The sequence below is a fragment of the Phyllobates terribilis genome, unplaced genomic scaffold (assembly GCF_046119375.1).
Source record: "Phyllobates terribilis strain yellow unplaced genomic scaffold, ASM4611937v1 Scaffold_1__5_contigs__length_1240528914, whole genome shotgun sequence".
In the NCBI taxonomy this organism is placed as follows: domain Eukaryota; kingdom Metazoa; phylum Chordata; class Amphibia; order Anura; family Dendrobatidae; genus Phyllobates; species Phyllobates terribilis.
Window position 1 is genome coordinate 852,616,190 of NW_027362761.1, and position 21,976 is coordinate 852,638,165.

General features: G+C 46.5%; 1 long non-coding RNA gene across 1 annotated transcript in view; it reads right to left on the reverse strand.

The window, feature by feature from the left end:
- Window positions 1–8,037: 8,037 nt before the first annotated feature.
- Window positions 8,038–21,976, reverse strand: part of LOC141153586 (uncharacterized) — a 104,065-nt gene continuing 90,126 nt past the window's right edge. The window contains exon 4 of the long non-coding RNA XR_012247323.1: window positions 8,038–11,379. This is a non-coding gene — a long non-coding RNA (uncharacterized lncRNA). The remainder of the gene's footprint in view (window positions 11,380–21,976) is intronic.

Consider the following 21,976-nt stretch of genomic DNA (forward strand, 5'->3'; position numbering starts at 1 on the left):
CATCAAAGCAAAAGGTGGCTACTTCAAAGAACCAGAATATAAGACATATTTTCAGTTGTTTCACACTTTTTTGTTAAGTATATAATTCCACATGTGTTAATTCATAGTTTTGATGCCTTCAGTGTGAATGTACTATTTTCATAGTCATGAAAATACAGAAAAATCTTTAAATGAGAAGGTGTGTCCAAACTTTTGGTCTGTACTATATATCTGCAGTATTGTTGGTTCTTATTAAAGAGTTTATCCTAAGAAAAATAGGACAAGTGATAAATGAATAATTGCTGGGGGCCACACTGCTGGGACCCCTGACCAGGTTTTTGTGGGCCCTGGGCGAAAGAGTCTAAATGGGCCCCTTTAACACATAACACAATTCATGATGCCCATATAGTGCTCCATACAGTATAATGTCCCCATATATTTCTCCATACAGTATAATGGGCCCTATATATTTCTCCATTCAGTATAACGGGCCCCATATATTACTCCATTCAGTATAATTTGTCCCATATATTGTGTAACGGGTCTGGGAGGCGGAACCTCTGGGCTACAATACAAGGGGGCGGTCCTTGTAAGGGAGCGGGTGGCGACCAGGCAGGTAGTCCCAGGAGGTGACCAGGACAGTCTCTGGGTGTACGGGCAGGAGGACACGGCAAGTGATCGGGGCAGTCTCTGGATAAAGGGTAGGTACGACCTGTGATGGCTGAACCTCCAGGTAGGCTAGCAAGGCAGATGAAGAATGTGTGCTCCCAGGTGAGCAAGCGAGAGTCTCTGGAATAGCAGGTGGTCACAGCACGTGACGGCGGAGCCTCCAGGTAGGCAAGCAGGCAGGTAACGGAGAAGCGCTCCCAGGTGAGCGGGCAAGAGTCTCAGGAATAGCTGGTGGTCACAGCACGTGACAGCGGAGCCTCCGGGCAGGCAAGCAGGCAGGTAGCGGAGAAGCGCTCCCAGGTGAGCGGGCAAGAGTCTGGAGTAGCTGGTGGTCACAGCACGTGACAGCGGAGCCTCCGGGCAGGCAAGCAGGCAGGTAGCGGAGAAGCGCTCCCAGGTGAGCGGGCAAGAGTCTGGAGTAGCTGGTGGTCACAGCACGTGACAGCGGAGCCTCCGGGCTGGCAAGCAGGCAGGTAACGGAGAAGCGCTCCCAGGTGAGCGGGCAAGCTGGTCCATAGACAGACTGACCGGAGTTGTAAGGCAGACCGTCGGACCTCAGGCAAGCAGGCAGGTAGCTGAGGTGCGCTCCCAGGTGAGCGGGCAGGCTGGTCCTTAGACAGACTGACAGGAGTAGTAAGGCAGACCGTCGGACCTCAGACTAGCAGACAGGTAGCAAGTAATCAGGCAGGAATCTGACAGGTAACTGGCAGGTAACTGGCAACGGGACCTGAGGGCTGAAGCACAGGTGAGACACAGGTGCAAACAACATTGCTCGGGCACCTCCATTTTGGAGGAGGTGCCTTATATATGATGAAGTCCTCCGGCCATTGGCCGGGGACTCCTTAGGACGGCGCGCGCGGCCCCTTTAAGAGGAGGGGAGCGCGCGCGCGCGCCCTAAGCACAGGGGCCGGGAAGGAGCGCGCGCTGAGAGCAGAGCGGGAGGAGGACGCCGGGAAGGAGCGCGCGCTGACAGCAGAGCGGGAGAGGGACGCCGGGCACGGGGCAGAGCGGTGAGGGGAGCAGCGTCCCTGCCTAGCAGAGGGCAGGGACGCCGGCACTACAGTACCCCCCCCTTTAGGCCCCCCCTTTTTTAGGCCAGACAGAAATTTAGCTAGGATGAGAGGGGCATGGATGTTCTCCCGGGGCTCCCACGTTCTCTCCTCAGGACCAAACCCCTTCCAATCTACCAGAAAAAAGGTCTTTCCTCTTACCCTTTTGGTGGCAAGAATGTTCTCTACCTCAAACTCGTCCTCAGCAGAAACCGGAGCAGGAGGCGTACCTGTAGACTTGGAAAAAGAGTTAAATACCACAGGTTTGAGGAGAGATACATGGAAGGAGTTAGGGATCCGTAAGTTGGCCGGGAGTTTCAATTTATAGGCCACCGGGTTGATCTGACTGGTGACCTCCAGAGGTCCGATGAACCGAGGCCCTAACTTGTAAGAGGGTATCTTGAGTCGAACATATTTAGATGAGAGCCAGACCTTATCTCCTGGACGAAATTGAGGAGGATCCAGGCGTTTTTTGTCAGCGTGTCTTTTCATCCGCTCGGACGACTGAAGGAGTGCGGATCGGGTACTCTCCCAAATGGAGGAAAATTTGCTAACGAGAGATTCCGCAGCCGGGTTGTCCACCGAGGTGGAGACAGGAAAAGGAATCCGAGGGTGCTGACCAAAGACTACAAAAAACGGGGATTTGGAGGAGGATTCGCTCTCGTGATTATTGTAAGAGAACTCGGCCCATGGTAGGAGATCCACCCAGTCAGAATGGTGGGCATTAACGAAGTGCCGGAGGTAACTGGTCAGGTTCTGATTGATCCGCTCCACTTGACCATTGGACTGTGGGTGGTAAGCGGAAGAGAAGTCCAGGGTGACGTCTAGTAGTTTACAAGTGGCTCTCCAGAAGCGTGAGGTGAACTGTACCCCACGATCCGACACGATGTGGAGGGGCAGGCCATGAAGACGGAAGATGTGACGAATAAAGTCTCTAGCTAGCTCGGGTGCAGACGGGAGGCCTGGCAGGGGAACGAAATGAGCCATCTTGGAGAAGCGGTCAGCGACCACCCAAATGACCGTACAACCGGCAGAGAGTGGGAGGTCAGTTATGAAGTCCATTGCAATATGCTGCCAGGGGGCAGCAGGTACTGGGAGCGGAAGGAGGCGACCGGCTGGCAGATGTCTCGGAACCTTGTTGCGGGCGCAGGACACACAGGCAGAAACAAAGTCTATTACATCCTTGTGCAGGGTAGGCCACCAGTAGTGCCGGGAAATAAGCTGGAGGGTCTTCTTCTGACCAGCGTGGCCAGCCAGTTTAGACGAGTGACCCCAGTGAAGGATCTTCTCCCGATCAGGTACTGATACGAACGTCTTTCCGGGAGGGAGACGATTTAGACTCACGGGAGCCACCTGCATTACTCTGGCGGGATCGATGATGTGTTTCGGATCTTCCTCGAGATCAGATACCAGAAAGGATCGAGACAAGGCGTCCGCCTTGACGTTTTTGTCAGCCGGGCGAAAATGAAGGACAAAATCAAAACGAGCAAAAAACAAGGACCACCGGGCTTGGCGCGGGTTAAGTCTCTGGGCATGCTGGAGGTAAGCCAAGTTCTTGTGGTCAGTGTAAATTATTACCGGGTGAAGAGCCCCCTCAAGCAGGTAACGCCACTCCTCCAATGCCAGTTTGATGGCCAATAACTCTCGATCTCCTATGGAATAATTGCGCTCTGAGGAGGAGAAGAGTTTAGAGAAGAAGCCGCAAGTTACCATCCTCCCGGAAGAAGATTTTTGAGTAAGTACCGCTCCAGCTCCAGAGGAGGAGGCGTCCACTTCCAGGAAGAACTGCTTGTTGCCGTCCGGGCGATGCAGCACCGGGGCGGAAGAGAAGGCCTGTTTTAAGGAAAGAAAGGCTTCTTCTGCTTCGGGCGGCCACTCTTTGGGATTAGTACCCTTACGGGTGAGCGCGGAAATTGGGGCAGTCCGGGAAGAGAAGTGTGGTATGAAGAGGCGGTAGTAGTTGGCGAAGCCCAGGAACCGCTGAATGGCTTTCAACCCCTCCGGTCGGGGCCATTTCTCGATGGCAGACAGTTTCTCTGGATCCATTCGTAGGCCGGTCTGAGAAATAATGTAGCCCAAAAACGGAAGCGAGGTCTGCTCAAAGAGGCACTTCTCGTATTTAGCGAAGAGGTGATTCTGCCTGAGCCTGAGCAGGACCTGACGAACGTCCCTCCGGTGAGTCTGGAGATCCGGAGAGAAGACCAAGATGTCGTCCAGGTACACCACTACGCAGGAGTAGAGAAGGTCCCGGAAGATGTCATTGACCAACTCTTGAAAGACGGCAGGAGCGTTACAGAGACCAAAGGGCATTACCAGGTATTCATAGTGGCCGTCCCGGGTGTTGAATGCCGTCTTCCATTCATCCCCTTGACGGATACGAACCAGGTTGTACGCCCCACGGAGGTCTAGTTTGGTGAAGATTCTAGCCCCCCTCAGACGATCAAATAATTCTGGAATGAGCGGAAGGGGGTATTTATTCTTCACCGTGATCTGGTTTAGGCCTCTATAGTCTATACAGGGACGGAGAGAGCCGTCCTTCTTTTTGACGAAAAAGAAGCCTGCTCCCGCCGGGGAGGTAGATTTCCGGATGAATCCCCTGGCCAGATTCTCCTCAATATATTCGGACATCGACCGGGTCTCAGCAGCGGATAAAGGATAAATACGCCCACGGGGAGGAGTAGTACCGGGTAACAGGTCGATGGGACAGTCGTATGGTCTATGAGGGGGTAATGTCTCTGCCTCCTTTTTATTAAAGACATCAGCATAAGACCAATAAGGAATTGGAAGTCCAGGTAGATTAGCTGGGGTAGGAGAGGGACGGACGGGATGGACGGGAACCAGGCAGGTCTTATGACAGTCTTGTCCCCAGCGAAGGACTTCTCCGGTTTGCCAGTCAAGCACGGGTGCATGTTTCTGGAGCCAAGGCAGACCTAGCAAGAGGGCGTGAGAGAGTCCAGGCAGAACATGAAAGGAGATACTTTCAGAATGCAGCATTCCCACCTGCAGAGTAATGGATTCGGTGATGAGTTGGATGGGGCGTGGTAAGAGCCCCCCATCCACGGCAGCCACAGACAAGGGTACAGCCAGAGGTTTGGTGGGGATGCGGTATTTCTCTACCAGGGACTGTGAAATAAGATTCCCGGCTGCTCCAGAGTCCAGTTGGGCTAGTTCGAAATAACGGTTCTCCCCGTAGACGATTGAAACTGACAACAGCAGGGATGGAGAGGATTTATTCTTGTCTAGGTGGACCTCTCTGAGCGAACCTAGACACAGGCGTTTCCCGACCTCTCCGGGCAGGCACGGATCCGGTGCTCCTTACTGCCACAGTAGAAGCAGGTCCCCTCGGCACGGCGTAAGTCCTGACGGGTCTTGACCATCTTGGTCTGGTCGACCTGCATAGGCTCAGGAGGGTGTACCTGGTTAGAGACAGAAGGAGTGACGGGTTTCTGAAAAGTAGGAGCTAGACGTGGTAACCTCCTCTCACGGGTGACCTCTCTGGCACGCTCCTGGAACCGTAGGTCAATCCGGGTGGCAAGAGTTATTAAGTCATCGAGAGTGGTAGGAATGTCCCGACCGGCAAGTTCATCTTTAATACGGCCGGACAGACCCTCCCAGAAGACGGAAACCAGAGCGTCGTTATCCCAGGCCAGCTCCGAGGCAAGGGTACGGAACCGTATGGCATATTGGCCCACGGTGAGACTCTCCTGACGGAGGCGTAGCAACGATGATGCAGATGAGGTCTTCCGTCCGGGTTCGTCGAAGACTTTCCGGAAAGCCGTGAGAAAAGCAGGCAAGTTGGACACCAGGGGGTCTCCTCTCTCTCATAGAGGATTTAGCCAGACCAGGGCCTCCCCGGTGAGATGGGACATGATGAAGGCAATTTTGGCCCGGTCGGAGTTAAACTGGTGGGACAAAAGTTCAAAGTGCAGGGTGCACTGATTTAAGAAGCCCCGAGCCTGGACGGAGTCGCCTCCGAAGCGAGGAGGTGCAGAAAGCCGGGGTCCGGGGTAGGATACCATGGTATTAGTGGGCAGCGGAGCTGCCGGATTGCAAGATATGGCACTGGCGGAGGTTGTTGGTGGATCAGACAGAGTGTTCAGGCGAGTATTGACATTCCGCAGGTGACCCAGGATGGACTCCTGTTGGGACCTCTGACGGGACAGTTCAAGACAGAGGTCCGAGAGCGAGGGAGCTTGGGTGCCACCGGGTTCCATGGCCCGAGCAAACTGTAACGGGTCTGGGAGGCGGAACCTCTGGGCTACAATACAAGGGGGCGGTCCTTGTAAGGGAGCGGGTGGCGACCAGGCAGGTAGTCCCAGGAGGTGACCAGGACAGTCTCTGGGTGTACGGGCAGGAGGACACGGCAAGTGATCGGGGCAGTCTCTGGATAAAGGGTAGGTACGACCTGTGATGGCTGAACCTCCAGGTAGGCTAGCAAGGCAGATGAAGAATGTGTGCTCCCAGGTGAGCAAGCGAGAGTCTCTGGAATAGCAGGTGGTCACAGCACGTGACGGCGGAGCCTCCAGGTAGGCAAGCAGGCAGGTAACGGAGAAGCGCTCCCAGGTGAGCGGGCAAGAGTCTCAGGAATAGCTGGTGGTCACAGCACGTGACAGCGGAGCCTCCGGGCAGGCAAGCAGGCAGGTAGCGGAGAAGCGCTCCCAGGTGAGCGGGCAAGAGTCTGGAGTAGCTGGTGGTCACAGCACGTGACAGCGGAGCCTCCGGGCAGGCAAGCAGGCAGGTAGCGGAGAAGCGCTCCCAGGTGAGCGGGCAAGAGTCTGGAGTAGCTGGTGGTCACAGCACGTGACAGCGGAGCCTCCGGGCTGGCAAGCAGGCAGGTAACGGAGAAGCGCTCCCAGGTGAGCGGGCAAGCTGGTCCATAGACAGACTGACCGGAGTTGTAAGGCAGACCGTCGGACCTCAGGCAAGCAGGCAGGTAGCTGAGGTGCGCTCCCAGGTGAGCGGGCAGGCTGGTCCTTAGACAGACTGACAGGAGTAGTAAGGCAGACCGTCGGACCTCAGACTAGCAGACAGGTAGCAAGTAATCAGGCAGGAATCTGACAGGTAACTGGCAGGTAACTGGCAACGGGACCTGAGGGCTGAAGCACAGGTGAGACACAGGTGCAAACAACATTGCTCGGGCACCTCCATTTTGGAGGAGGTGCCTTATATATGATGAAGTCCTCCGGCCATTGGCCGGGGACTCCTTAGGACGGCGCGCGCGGCCCCTTTAAGAGGAGGGGAGCGCGCGCGCGCGCGCCCTAAGCACAGGGGCCGGGAAGGAGCGCGCGCTGAGAGCAGAGCGGGAGGAGGACGCCGGGAAGGAGCGCGCGCTGACAGCAGAGCGGGAGAGGGACGCCGGGCACGGGGCAGAGCGGTGAGGGGAGCAGCGTCCCTGCCTAGCAGAGGGCAGGGACGCCGGCACTACATATTGCTTCATTTAGTATAATGGGCCCCATATATTGCTCTATTCAGTATGCTCTATACATTAAAAACAAATACTCACCTCTCCCCATTTCTCCGCTGGTCTGGTCTCTGCGCTCTCCGGTCTTCTGAACCTTTGCACTGCTCAACACAGAGGGCGCGCTGTAGGGACGTCATCCCGCTCTCTGCGCTGAGATGTCACAGAGCTCAGACTCTGGGGGAATGATGGGAGAGGGAGCGTCAGAGGACGTCTCCCTCTCCCATCATTGTTTTCAACAGTATCCAGGATGCCGAAACAGTTGAAAGTACTATGCGGGGGGGTAGGGAGTACGGATCCCGCAATGGCATCGGGCCCTTCTGACTCACGGGCCCCATACCAGCCACATGGTCTGACGCCATTGGCAGTATGCCACTGACTGGGCCCCCCGTTTGTCCAGGGCCCCGCCACTTGCCCGGGTGTGCTGGGTGGTGATGCCGGCTCTGCCCCTGAGGTCACTAGTACAGAGATGAAGAGTCCCACATTCCTCCTCACTGCATGACTGTGGTGAGTGGTTTGAATGGATCAGTGGTCACGCATGCACCTTGATGCTTTATTTCAGATGTATGGGACCAAAAGAAGCCAATAAGCAGGGTAGATGCAATGTAAAATGTAGTATTACATGCTGGCCATTGAAATGATTGTGTTTGTATCATACATCGACACAAAAGGTCTTACAGAGCAACACTCCATTCTGTCAATAGAAAATCCCTTAATGAAATCCAAATGCATGGGACAACCCATTTTAATGCCTAAAAAAACTCCCTTTCAACTCTGAATAAAATAAATACTGGGCTAAGCATAAATGAATACATTCTCTTTGAAAAGTAAGATTTTAGTCAATATCTCACTGTACTTAAGAACAACTTCCAAAATTTTGACAAGGCTGAGTTTCAGAGAACATTTTTTAACCCATAACATGAAATTAAAGTTAATAGTATAATTTTAATTTCAAAATCGTCAGTTTTACTCAAATTAGTTAATGCAAAAATGAATACACCACATATCAAAAGTACTACATCTAGTATTTGGTATGACCTTCAAGATTTTTAAGGACAACACTAAGGCTGTGTGCCCACGATGCATCTTTAATGCGTTTCCGCAGCGTTTTTGCAGCTGCGGAAACGCTGCGGAAAAGCATTAAAAACGCATGGTAGAAGGGCAGCAATGTTCCCCAATGATAATCCGCATGTGCTGTGCACATGCTGCGGAAATTTCCGCTGTGGATTATCATTGCGGAAAAGAATGCAGCGCTACCAATTATTTTGCGGAAGCGCTGCATTTTCGCCGCCATTGACTTGCATTAGAACGCGCCAATTCCGCAAGACTGCATCTGTACTTGCGTAATTGGCGCGTTCTAATGTGCGGATCGTACCCGGGTGTGGAGGACAGGAGACTCTCCTCCACACCCAGGTACCATAGAAACTGTAAAAACAAGAATAAAATAAAAAAATAAAGATTATATTCACCTTCCGACGGCCCCCGGTCTCCTTCCCTGTGCTTGCAGGCAGGACTGAAGGACCTGCGGTGACGTCACAGTCATGTGACGGCAGGTCTTTCAATGCAGTGTCCCGCGATCAGCAGGCAGCCAGGAAGGAGCGCAGCAACACACGCCGGGCCATCGGAAAGTAAGTATAGGTTTATTTTTTTATTTTTAACCATTCTCTCGGGTCACACTATATAAATCCATGCCGGTTGCATGGATTTATATAGTGTGACCTAGTTGACAAGCACTTTCCAAGTGATGCTAAAATCGCTTTGAAAGCGCTTGTCAATCCGCTTGCGGAAACGCATGTGAATCCGCATGTATTCCGCAGGAAAAACGCATGTACAATCCGTATGCGTTTTTTCTGCCAGGGAGATGCAGAAATGCTGCAGAAATTTTCTGCTTCATTTCTGCATCGTGGGCACATAGCCTAAGTCTTCTAGGCATAGAATGAACAAGTTCAGGACATAACGCAACATCTATCTTTTTCTGTTCTTCAGGACCGACCTCTTTTGGAATCTGGATGCTGGATACTGAGTGATGTTCAACTTATCTCTTTAGAATTCCCTGTAGGAGTTTTGGTTGGTTTGAGATCAGGAGACACACTTGGCCACTGAATCACTTTCACTCTGTTCTTTTTCAGAAATGCAACAGTGGCCTTAGATGTGTGTTTTAGATCATTGTCATGATGGAAAAGTGCACATTTACCAAGGGCACAAAGTGATAGTAGCTGCTTCTCTGCCAATATAGAGCAGTACATCTATCAATTTATGATACCATCAATGAAATGTACTTCCCCGCAGCCAGCAGCATTTATGCAGCCCCACATAAGGAAACCTCCACCATGTTTTACTATAAGCATCATGCTTTTATCTCCTCAGCTTTGCAACAGCATACAGTTTTGAAGCTATCACTTTCAAAAACATTTATCTTGGCTTCATCACTCCAGAGTTTAGGGTGCCAGTAGCCTTCTTATTTTTCAGCATGGACCCTGGCAAATTGTAGGTGGTATTTTTTGTGCATTGACGTTAAGAGAGGTTTCCTTCATGGACGACACCCATACGTGCCATTCCTCTGCAGTGTACACTGTATTTAGTCACTGGAAACACCCTGGTTTGGCTTTCTATTTCTTTAGCTAACTTCAGTGAACTTGTATGTCGATTTTCATTATCCCTTCTCTTTAGAAGACATTACTGTTTAGGTGTCAACTTCCGTTGTCGATCTGAACATCTCTGTGAGATGGTTGCAGTTCCATCTCTGTTCAATTTTTGTATGATCTTTGCTACAGTATTCTTACTGACAAGCAAAGCTTTGTTGATCTTCTTGTACTCTTCACCCCTCTTGAGTAAAGAAGTTATTTTGTTTCTTAGGTCATTTCTCTTCTACGTGGTGCCATTGCTGATAGCAGAAAATAAGAAGGGGTTTTCTTTGTTAAATAAAGCGCTTTTATCGCCAACTGTCTGCTGGACACCTGTTTAATGAATAAATAGACTTACCAGTGGTTTAATTCTTATTATTTAGAATTTTGTATTCTAAACTTTAGCTTTGATACTAAGACTTTCATTGGGGTGTACTCAATTTTGCAACATAGTGTTGAATGAATTTGCTAGGAAATTTACTTTTTTGGGAGTGCAAAATACCAAAATCTTGTTTGCAAAAAATGGGAGTATTTTATAATATGGTTTCCCATAGAAAATTATGATTCTGAAAGAAAACTAAAGGTTTTCTAACAAATCAGTTGGGATGCACTCACTTATGTTGAGTACTTAAGTTTTTCTGGAGACCTACAATGCCTTTTAACTTTCTATTTCATTCATGCATTTTCGGTAGACAGCAAAAGGTGGCTGGTAGAACAGAGATAGTTAAACTACGCATTGCTATAATAAAATATGTGCAATTGTGGGCAGGCCATGGTTGCTATATTATTAGAACTAGTATTTATCTGGTAGCTGAGTGGTTTGAACTGTTGCTTTGTAGAGCTGGGGTCTTGGGTTCAAAACCCACCAAGGACAACATCTGCAAGGAGTTTGTATGTTCTCCCTGTGTTTGCGAGGGTTTCCTCCCATACTGCAAAGACATACTGATAGGGAATCTAGATTGTGAGCCCCAATGGGGACAATACCAATAATGTCTGTAAAGCGCTGCAGAATTAAAGGTGCAATATAAGTAAGTAAGTAAAATAAAATAATACAATTTACTCCATATACTGGTATGCCCTTGTCATATACCTATTTCTGCCCAAACTGTATTTTATATATCTAGTTGAGTAAGTAAATGTCAAAAAAACTTTCAGAACAAATCCCGTATCATATACGTTGTGCCTCTGATACACAAGAAGCTTATGGAAAAGTTTGAAATGTCTCAGAACAAATTCACCCTCTTGAAGGAATAGCATGACAAGGATCAGAAGTCAAGCAGGCAGCACAGAAGGCTGTGCCAGAGTATAATTGTCTTTACAAATAGTGTAGAATCTGACATCGGAGACACAGCACCTGCTCTTACAACCACAAGCAAGCTGTGCGGAGGGTTATGGGAGTCCTGCAATCTCAGCATAATTTTTGGAGCTGCTAAGGACAGTGTTTACTGTCAGACAGAGTGGATGTCGATCAGTCCAGTAACATAAGGACAAGGAAGCACAAACCAAAATAGAAATGTTACTGTAAACTCAAGGCACAAGCTTATTGTTTCAGTCATATTGCCAGGATGTTACTGGATATCAGGATAGCTGCACAGGAGTCCTAGAAAATACAATATAGAGGGAGGGGTGTTATCAATCTTATTATGTATGAACAAATTCATACGATATACACACTGGGCAATTCATTATAAGCACACACTTGTAACACTTTACCTTTACCCATGCTTTGTAATGCCAGGTATTATTGAGACACAGTTATGTGCTTACAACCTCACACCTAGCTTCGCCACTTACAGGTATTCATTTTCAGTTACTAAGTTTACAACAGTTTTTGGAGTAAAAAATTGAAAATTGGATAATAAAAAATTTCATATACAGGTGTGGCACCCCAGGGGTCTGGTTTCCACAGTAATAGCAATATTATGTCTGAGAGCAGGTGGGAGGTCTCTTGGTCAGGAATCCTATGCATGCCACACCTCCTGCCCAGTCCTGGGAGGGGAAGAACTTCCCCTATATAAAACTGGGGCTGAGGCAGGGTGAGTTAGTTAAGAAGAGGAGAAGCAGCTATAGGAAAAAGAGATCAGGAGCTCTGGGGAAGTCGTGCTAAAAGGAATCAGGGGCTGGCAGCTGTAGAGCTCGCCCTGATTGAAGAGTTACCACCGGACCCGGAGTCCGAGGCTGTGGGGACTAATCCTTACCCAGCAGCAGAAACCGACCGGCAGGGGATTTCAGGTCCTCTGGCCAAGAAACCCGAAGGCACGGTCACACGCGTGGGACCAGCACCGCCGTCGTGGAGCGGAAGCCACTAGAAGGCCCCGAGTCACCGGCCATACGGGTGAGCACCACACGGTACACTCAGGGACGTGGGCTACTTTTACCCGCCTCTAGCAAGGTAGCCAGTAGAGTACAATTAGTTGGGGAGGCCTACAACTCCGCCTGGCCAGGGGAGATCCCATCTGTTCAAGGACTGACCAGGCCCCGACCGCTAGCCAGTACTCCGGGAGGGTCTATTTTTGTCACCAGTAAAGACCCTGAACTACACCGCATCGTCTCTGAGTGGTTCCTGCTACCCCCATCATCCACGTCGGCTGCCCTGAGGCCATACCCCTCCCGTTGGGGGTTATACCATCCACGCTGCACAATCCTTCCACCGGCCTCAGCGGTCTGCCCTGCAGCGGCAGCTCCATAGCTGCATTCAACGGGTGGCGTAGTCGTCCAACATCTACTGCTAATACTCAGCCACACAGTTTGACTCCCTGGGCACGGACCGGGTCACCGCCACGAGACTACTACCCCCAACAGGCCCGGCTCCGGGTAGTCCCCGCGTGCGCAACGCTACACCAAGTAGGCCCAGGGGTGCGTCACAGGCATCTACACTGCTCAAAAAAATAAAAGGAACACTCAAATAACACATCCTAGATCTGAATGAATGAAATATTCTCATTGAATACTTTGTTCTGTACAAAGTTGAATGTGCTGACAACAAAATCACACAAAAATCATCAATGGAAATCTAATTTATTAACCAATGGAGGCCTGGATTTGGAGTCACCCTCAAAATTAAAGTGGAAAAACACACTACAGGCTGATCCAACTTTGATGTAATGTCCTTAAAACAAGTCAAAATGAGGCTCAGTATTGTGTGTGCCCTCCACGTGCCTGTATGACCTCCCTACAAGGCCTGGGCATGCTCCTGATGAGGTTTCGGATGGTCTCCTGTGGGATCTCCTCCCAGACCTGGACTAAAGCATCCGCCAACACCTGGACAGTCTGTGGGGCAACGTGAAGTTGGTGAATGGACCGAGACATGATGTCCCAGATGTGCTCAATCAGATTCAGGTCTGGGGAATGGGCGGGCCAGTCCATAGCTTCAATGCCTTCATCTTAACCACTTCGCGCCAGAGCCTGTTTTTGCCTTTGTGAAAGGGCCAATTTTTTCAATTCTGACCACTGTCAATTTTTCGTGACATATTGTACTTCATGATAGTGGTAAAATTTCTTTGATATCACTTGCATTTATTTGTGAAAAAATCGGAAATTTGGTGAAAATTTTGAAAATTTTGCAATTTTCAAACTTTGAATTTTCATGCCCTTAAATCAGAGAGATATGTCACACAAAATAGTTAATAAATAACATTGCCCACATGTCTACTTTACATCAGCACAATTTTGGAACCAAAATTTTTTTTTGTTAGGGAGCTATAAGGGTTAAAAGTTGACCAGCGATTTCTCATTTTTCCAACAAAATTTGCAAAAACATTTTTTTAGGGACCACATCATATTTGAAGTCACTTTGAGGGGTCTTTAGGACAGAAAATACCCAAAAGTGACACCATTCTAAAAACTGCACCCCTCAAGGTGCTCAAAACCACATTCAAGAACTTTATTAACCCTTCAGGTGCTTCACAGGAATTTTTGGAATGTGGAAGAAAAAAATTAACATTTAACTTTTTTCACAAAAATGTTACTTTAGACCCAATTTTTTTTATTTTCACAGGGGTAACAGGAAAAAATGGACCCCAAAAATTTTTTTTTGCAATTTCTCTTGAGCGCGCTGATACCCCATATGTGAGGGAAAACCACTGTTTGGGCGCACTGCAGGGTTCGGAAGGGAAGGAGCGCCATTAGACTTTTTGAATGTAAAATTTGTTTGAATAATTAGCAGACGCCATGTTGCGTTTGGAGAGCCCCTGATGTTCCTAAACAGTGGAAACCCCCCACAAGTGACACCATTTTGGAAACTAGACCCCTTAGGGAACTTATCTAGATGTGTGGTGAGCACCTTGAACCCCAAGGTGCTTCATAGAAGTTTATAATAATCAGCTGTAAAAATAAAATTTTCACATTTTTCCCACAAAAACGTTTTTCATGTCTGAATTTTGCATTATCATAAGGGTAATAGGATAAATTGCACCATGAAGTTTGTTGTGCAATTTCTCCTGAACACGCTGATACCCCATATGTGGAGGCGAACCATTGTTTGGGCGCACGGCAGGGTTCGGAAGGGAAGGAGCGCCATTTGACTTTTTGAATGTAAAATTTGTTTGAATAATTAGCGGACGCCATGTTGCATTTGGGGGGCCCCTAATGTGCCTAAACAGTGGAAATCCCCCACAAGTGACACCATTTTGGAAACTAGACCCCTTAGGGAACTTATCTAGATGTGTGGTGAGCACCTTGAACCCCAAGGTGCTTCACAGAAGTTTATAATAATAAGCTGTAAAAATAAAATTTTCACATTTTTCCCACAAAAACGTTTTTCATCCCTTAATTTTGCATTATCATAAGGGTAATTGGATAAATTGCACCATGAAATTTGTTGTGCAATTTCTCCTGAACACGCCGATACCCCATATGTGGGGGAAAACCACTGTTTGGGCGCACGGCAGGGTTTGGAAGGGAAGGAGCGCCATTTGACTTTTTGAAGACGCCATGTTGCGTTTGGAGAGCCCCTGATGTTCCTAAACAGTGGAAACCCCCCACAAGTGACACCATTTTGGAAACTAGACCCCTTAGAGAACTTATCTAGATGTGTGGTGAGCCATAAAAATAAAATTTTCACATTTTTCCCACAAAAAATGTTTTTCATTCCCTAATTTTGCATTATCATAAGGGTAACAGGATAAATTGCACCATGAAATTTGTTGTGCAATTTCTCCTGAACACGCCGATACCCCATATGTGGGGGAAAACCACTGCTTTGGTGTACGGCAGGGTTCGGAAGAGAAAGGAGCGCTATGTTGGCTGGGATAGGCAGCAGACACCATGTCACATTTGAAGAGTCGCTGACATGCCGAAACCCCCACAAGTGACCCCATTTTGTAAACTTCACCTCTCAAGGAATTCATCTAGGGAAGTAGTGAGTATTTTTTAATTTTTAAATTTATACCATTGGGCAGTGAAAAAAGCATAATTATATTTTTACCACAAAAAAATGTTTTACCCTCAGATTTTACATTTTCACACAGGGCAATGGGTAAAAATGGTGCCGAAATGTGTCACACAATTTCTTCTAAAAGTGGCAATACCCCATATGTGGCTGTATCATACCGCTCAGCCATACGGCGAGATCTGGGGGGGACGGAGCGCTATTTGACAATTGGAGAACAAATTATTGTAGAATAGGCATTTGGATTTGGGAGCACAAAATTTTCTGAATTTCTTTTGGGGGGCAAGGGCCATTTCGCTTTTCCAGAGCCTTTCTGCTACCAGTAACTTGGAAGTCCCTTATATTTTTAACAGATGACGGACCTGAGTGGGGACTAGCTTTTTTTCAGGACTGAGTTGAAGCTTTTATTGGGAACATTTTACGTAACATTTATCCGGCGCTCTAGGCTGAGCACTTTCATCGGGGTTTCCATCTAAATTTCCAAGTCATGTAATTCAGATGAAACCCCTGCGGGATCCATTCACTGTAATGAGGCAGCAGAGTTACTATGGACTCCGTAAGGCCTCTGTTTAGCGGTGTCCTTTTTTTCAGAAGTGCACAAAACTGTGGCCAACCGCACTTTTATGCACGCCTAAAACAAATGACACCGTGGGATCACAGGCCAGACGGCATCCACAGTGGCCTATATCTGCCTCATTACAGGGAATCTTCCGTCATGGGTTCCGGCTGAATCACATATTTCAGAGATTTACACGGAAACTCTGGCGTAAGTGCTCAGCGCAGAGCGCAGGATAAATGTGAGCAGAGCCTTACTGCGATCTTTGGTAGACATAATAAACAAATCAGTAGCAGGTGAAGAATTGGTTTTATTTATTTTTTTACGCCGTTCCCCGTGTGATATAACTGATTAGATTACTTTATTCTTCGGGTCGGTGCGATTACAGAGATACCAGATTTATATCGGGTTTTTATGACTGACAGCTGTCACACACTAAGAGACGCTTTTTTTTTGCAAAATCTAGTTTTTGCATCGCCATATTTTGAGAGCTATAATTTTTCCATATTTCGGCCGACAGAGTCATTTGACGGTTTGTTTTTTGCGGGACGAGTTGACATTTTTATTGGTACCATTTTTGGGTACATGACATTTTTTGATCGCTTTCTATTCTGTTTTTTGGGAGGTAAAATTAACAAAAACCAACAATTCAGGAATTGTTTTTTGAGTTTTTTTTTATGCCGTTCTGCGTGTGGTAAAAGTGATAAGGCAGCATTATTCTTCGGGTCAGTACGTTTACAGCGATACTACACGTACTGTATATTTTTTTATGTTTTGGCCCTTTTACACAATAAAACAATTTTATAGAAAAAATATTTTTTTTTCATCGCTTTATTCTGAGCGCTATAACTTTTTTATTTTTCGGCTGATGGAGCTGTATGGCGGCTTGTTTTTTGCGGAACAAGATGACGTTTTCAGTGGTACCATTTTTATTTCCATTTTGCTTTTTGATCGCATTTTTTTCCACTTTTTGTTTGGCGATATGAGGAAAAAGCATAGTTTTTTGCTCCGTTTTTTATTTATTTTTATTACGGTGTGCACAGAAGGAGTTAATTAGTGTGACAGTTTTATAGCTCGGGATGTTTCGGACGCGGCAATACCAAATATGTGTACTTTTTTTATTTTTGCAAAAATATATGGATTTATCGGTTTAATATTTTATTTATTTATTTTAATTTATTTTGTATTTTTTTTTAACAGTTTCAAAACATTTTTTTTTACTTTTTTTTACATTTTTACTTAGTCCCTGTATGGGATATTAATTTTTATCTTTCTGATCCCTTATCTCATGTAATGTAATAGACATATATTACATTACATGAGATCTTCACACAGTCAGTCTCCTGTCTGGCTCAGCTTGCAGGCTGAGCCAGGCAGGACACCATATATGGCAGAGCTGGAGGCGGTCATGTGACCTCCAGCTGCCATAGCAACGTCAGGTCCTGAAAGGAATCAGGGGTCGTTGGAGAGGTAAGTGGACGACCCCCTCTCCTCCTGCTGTCTTCTATATGCCGCGATCACTATAGATCGTGGTATATAGAAGACAGCAAAGGGTTAACATCACTGGGACCTGATCTAATCAGGTCCCGATGATGTTCCCTGTCAGAGCTATCGCTCTGCACCGCTCCCACAGCGCTTGCAGGACCCTGGGGGTCCTGAGCGCTGCGAGACCACCCACCATTTTTAAACATTCGCGCTGCACAGAGCCCACGCAGCGCGGACGTTTATCTACAGTGAGCGGTCGGGAAGCGGTTAAAGGAACTGCTGACACACTCCAGCCACATGAGGTCTGGCATTGTCCTGCATTATTAGGAACCCAGGGCCAACCGCACCAGCATATGGTCTCACAAGGGGTCTGAGGATCTCATCTCGGTACCTAATGGCAGTCAGGCTACCTCTGGTGAGCACATAGAGGGCTGTGCGGCCCTCCAAAGAAATGCCACCCCACACCATTACTGACCAACTGCCAAACTGGTCATGCTGAAGGATGTTGCAGGCAGCAGATCGCTCTCCACGGCGTCTCCAGACTTTGTCACATCTGTCACATGTGCTCAGTGTGAACCTGCTTTCATCTGTGAAGAGCACAGGGAACCAGTGGCGACTTTGCCAATCCTGGTGTTCTGTGGGAAATGCCAAGCATCCTGCACGGTGTTGGGCTGTGAGCACAATCCCCATCTGTGGACGTCGGGCCCTCATACCACCCTCAAGGAGTCGGTTTCTAACCGTTTGTGCAGACATATGCACATTTGTGGCCTGCTGGAGTTCATTTTGCAGGGTTCTGGCAGTGCTCCTCCTGTTCCTCCTTGCACAAAGGCGGAGGTAGCGGTCCTGCTGCTGCGTTGTTGCCCTCCTACAGCCCCCTCCACGTCTCCTGGTGTACTGGCCTGTCTCCTGGTAGCGCCTCCAGCCTCTGGACACTACGCTGACAGACACAGCAAACCTTCTTGCCACAGTTCGCATTGATGTGTCATCCTGGATGAGCTGCACTACCTGAGCAACTTCTGTGGGTTGTAGAGCCCGTCTCAAGGTACCACGAGTGTAAAAGCACAACCAACATTCAAAAGTGACCAAAACATCAGCCAGAAAGCATTGGTGCTGAGATGTGGTCTGTAGTCCCCACCTTCAGAACCACTCCTTTATTGAGGATGTCTTGATAATTGCCAATAATTTCCATCTATTGTCTATTCCATTTGCACAACAGCATGTGAAATTGACTGTCAATCAGTGTTGCTTCCTAAGTGGACAGTTTGATTTCACAGAAGTTTGATTCACTTGGAGTTATATTCTGTTTTTTAAGTGTTCCCTTTATTTTTTTGAGCAGTGTACTTTTCTTGTTGATTGGTTCATTTATCAGTTTACAGATAAAAAGATGCCAAAGTGATATAGAGGTGTGTGCCCTTTTAATAATTTGGCGCAAATGAGTTCATTTTCTAGAATGACATACAGTTATATGAAAAAGTTTGGGCACCCCTATTAATCTTAAGCTTAATGTTTTCTTAAAATTGGTGTTTTTGCAACAGCTATTTCAGTTTGATATATGTAATAACTGTTGGACACAGTAATGTTTCTGCCTTGAAATGAGGTTTATTGTACTAACAGAAAATGTGCAATCTGCATTCAAACAAAATTTGACAGGTGCATAAGTATGGGCACCTCACCAGAAAAGTGACATTAATATTTAGTAGATCCTCCTTTTGCAAAAATAACAGCCTCTAGTCGCTTCCTGTAGCTTTTAATGAGTTCCTGGATCCTGGATGAAGGTATTTTTGACCATTCCTCTTTACAAAACAATTCCAGTTCAGTTAAGTTTGATGGTCGCCGAGCATGGACAGCCCTCTTCAAATGATCCCACAGATGTTCAATGATATTCAGGTCTGGGGACTGGGATGGCCATTCCAGAACATTGTAATTGTTCCTCTGCATGAATGCCTGAGTAGATTTGGAGCGGTGTTTTGGATCATTGTCTTGCTGAAAGATCCGTCCCCTGCGTAACTTCAACTTTATCACTGATTCTTGAACATTATTGTCAAGAATCTGCTGATACTGAGTGGAATCCATGCGTCCCTAAACTTTAACAAGATTCCCGGTGCCGGCATTGGCCACACAGCCCCAAAGCATGATGGAACCTCCACCAAATTTTACTGTGGGTAGCAAGTGTTTTTCTTGGAATGCTGTGTTTTTTTGCCACCATGCATAACGCCTTTTTGTATGACCAAACAACTCAATCTTGGTTTCATCAGTCCACAGGACCTTCTTCCAAAATGAAATTGGCTTCTCCAAATGTGCTTTTGCATACCTCAGCCGACTCTGCTTGTGGCGTGCTTGCAGAAACGGCTTCTTTCACATCACTCTCCCATACAGCTTCTCCTTGTGCAAAGTGCGTTGTATAGTTGACCGATGCACAGTGACACCATCTGCAGCAAGCTGATGCTGCAGCTCTCTGGAGGTGGTCTGAGGATTGTCCTTGACTGATCTCACCATTCTTCTTCTCTGCCTTTCTGATGTTTTTCTTGGCCTGCCACTTCTGGCCTTAACAAGAACTGTCCCTGTGTTCTTCCATTTCCTTACTATGTTCCTCACAGTGGAAACTGACAGGTTAAATCTCTGAGACAGCTTTTTGTATCCTTCCCCTGAACAACTATGTTGAATAATCTTTGTTTTCAGATCATTTGACAGTTGTTTTGAGGAGCCCATGATGCCACTCTTCAGAGGAGATTCAAACAGGAGAACAACTTGCAAGTGGCCACTTTAAGTAGCTTTTCTCATGATTGCATACACCTGGCTATGAAGTTCAAAGCTCAATGAGGTTACAAAACCAAAAAAAGTGCTTTAGTAAGTCAGTAAAAAGTAGGTATGAGTATTTAAAACAAGAAAATGATAAGGGTGCCCATACTTATGCACCTGTCAAATTTTGTTTGAATGCAGATTGCACATTTTCTGTTAGTACAATAAACCTCATTTCAAGGCAGAAACATTACTGTGTCCAACAGTTATTACATATATCAAACTGAAATAGCTGTTGCAAAAACACCAATTTTTATAAAACATTAAGCTTAACATTAATAGGGGTGCCCAAACTTTTTCATATAACTGTAAATGCCAGCAGCATCTGCGGAATAAACACTTTGGACCCTATTCATCATTGTAACCTTGCAGCTCTGGGGTCTGGGGTTCAAATCCCACCAAGAACAATATCTGCAAGGAGTCTGTATGTTCTCATGTTTGCGTGGGTTTCTTCCATGCACTCCGGTTTCCCCTTAGACATACTGATAGGGGATTTAGATTGTGAGTACCAATGGGTACAGTGATGATAATGTCTGTAAAGAGCTGTGGAAATCAGTGGAGCTGTATAAGAGAGTGAAATATCAATATGCAGGAGTTTTTTAAGTCATTCTTTTTTGTCTTGTGGTTGTCTGTTAATGTTTTATGCAATAAATTCCTCAGCATTGCCCACATGGTTCATGAATTTTGCTCAAAATAAAAAAATGCTCAAAATTTTTGTCTTTAACCTCTTTTACGGCTTTTTAGTATAAAAGTCACCTGTTCGGCCCAAATGATGACTTATAGAAATATTTAATGTATATATTTGAGAGATTCTCAAACATGATGGCAGCGTAACCTGAACAGGACACCAATATGCATTCTGAAGAAGAGAGGTGGATTCGGATTCTTTTTTATTGCCTTTCTTTTGTATAGTTTTTCTTTTTCTTTTGTAACTAAAGAAAATGGATATCAAAATCCTGTACATTAAGACCATATTAGCTTCTTTTTTTTTAAATTATTTCAGTGCCGAGATATTAACAACTTAAAGGGCTCGTGCACACGACTGATTTGCTTGTAGTAGTGCTAACCATGGTTTTCATGGATAGCACTCGCACCTATGATATTTTATGGGGCTGTGCACAGGTCTGATCTTTTCCTCAGTATCAGTACTTGGATATACAAATCCATTTAACAATATCAAGGGAGTATCCCAAATCCAATCAGAAACATCAGTATACCCCCATTTTAATCATACAGAGAGTCATATATATGACATAGATAGTTACAAAATTACCAAATCTTTATTGAGCACAGCAAGCTGAAACAGTTAAAATATAGCCCCTAAAATCCCTTTAAGAAACGATGGGCAGTGTGGTATAAAGATGGTAATATTAAGCACAGGCAAGTATGAAAACAGTTATTCAATTGTACATAATTATATAAATGCCAACAATCATTTCATTTATATACACAGAAATACCATACTATACAGCCTTCCCAATGGCTATGGCATATATTACTGGTGACAAAGCAGTATACAGTGGTGGCCAAAAGTATTGGCACCCCTGCAATTCTGTCAGATAATACTCAGTTTCTTCCTGAAAATGATTGCAATCACAAATTCTTTGGTATTATTATCTTCATTTAATTTTTCTTCAATGAAAAAACACAAAAAGAATTGTCCTAAAGCCTAATTGGATACAATTCCACACCAAACCTAAAAAAGGGGGTGGACAAAAGTATTGGCACTGTTTGAAAAATCATGTGATGCTTCTCTAATTCGTGTAATTAACAGCACCTGTAACTTACCTGTGTCACCTAGCAGGTGTTGGCAATAACTAAATCACACTTGCAGCCAGTTAACATGGATTAAAGTTGACTCAACCTCTGTCCTGTGTCCTTGTGTGTACCACATTGAGCATGGAGAAAAGAAAGAAGACCAAAGAACTGTCTGAGGACTTGAGAAACCAAATTGTGAGGAACCATGAG